This window comes from Amphimedon queenslandica, unplaced genomic scaffold (genome assembly GCF_000090795.2).
Source record: "Amphimedon queenslandica unplaced genomic scaffold, v1.1 AMPQUscaffold_10182, whole genome shotgun sequence".
Classification (NCBI taxonomy): domain Eukaryota; kingdom Metazoa; phylum Porifera; class Demospongiae; order Haplosclerida; family Niphatidae; genus Amphimedon; species Amphimedon queenslandica.
In genome coordinates this window covers 4,478-5,527 of record NW_003549547.1, presented here as the reverse complement: position 1 = coordinate 5,527, position 1,050 = coordinate 4,478, and the positions used below count along the sequence as shown (strand labels likewise).

The 1,050-nt window shown below is 34.1% G+C and overlaps 1 long non-coding RNA gene across 1 annotated transcript; it reads right to left on the bottom strand.

Annotated features, from left to right (window-relative positions):
- Positions 1 to 6: 6 nt before the first annotated feature.
- Positions 7 to 549, bottom strand: LOC109590342 (uncharacterized). Its single transcript, XR_002189274.1, has 3 exons — positions 325 to 549; positions 189 to 265; positions 7 to 134 (listed from the first exon to the last, which is right to left on the bottom strand). It is a non-coding gene; the product is annotated as an uncharacterized LOC109590342 (long non-coding RNA).
- Positions 550 to 1,050: the final 501 nt, after the last annotated feature.

Sequence of the window (1,050 nt, the reverse complement as noted above, 5' to 3'; positions counted from 1 at the left end):
CACTATTCAATTTGAACAACAAAACATTAATTCAAATAAAATTTTGATTCATACCAGCACTTGCTTGTTTTGTCACAGTAAAATATTTTTCAATAGAATCAAAATTAAAAAATTGATTTATGACGCTTAATAACCTATACAAATCTGCTATTAATATTGTAGACAAATAAATTTTTAAAAGAACTTACAATTAAAATCTAGTGGCTTCTGACATGACAAGGCATTATATACAATAGATTAAACTTCACTTACATCATATATAATCCTAATTTTATAGTGTCAAAACATAGATATTATATGTACAGCTGTGATGAAATAACTTACATAAAAGTATCAGTCAACAGTCTCATCAGGTTGATTTGCAACCAATTTACTAAAGATTGCTGTTGGTAACACACAAAACATAATTATTGCTCTAAAAAATTGCAGTTTTTATTTAATAATACTCATCCTATATAGTCTACATTGTATTCCTGCTTATATTCACTGTAAATGGTAATTCCTCTTTGAATATATTGATTGAAGATATAGACTTGCACCAAATAGTATAGAAAAATTATTAAAATGGTGTCACTGAACTCCTATTAACAATAACAAATAGAATTCAAGTGATGGTTCAGTATTGTGATGCTTCATGCAGCCTGTAGTAGCAATTTTGCATTGATAAAGTTTAATTTTCGCTAGCATGACCTCTTCTATTGGTCCTAGCATAGTTAATACGTACATAAATTTATTGTCCATGTATAGAAGTGTTTTAAAGACAGGCTATCCATGAATGATTGTCCTTTAGATGGATATTTATGGCTACTGTCGGGTCCGCATCAGTCCGTCCGTCCGTCCTTTTTCGGGCGGGGCGGGTCCGTCCGTCCGTCCGCTTTTGAGACCCTACCTAACTGCGCTCGCTTTCACGAGAGCGCATCGCAGGGTGGAGCAGTTCCAGCGTACATCAATCGAAAACGGACGGTAGTTGTCATCGTAGATTCACAGTAGTAATGGCGCAGCTACTTAGCCTTTTTTTCTCACTGTACTGTAGATCAAAAGTGCTGACAG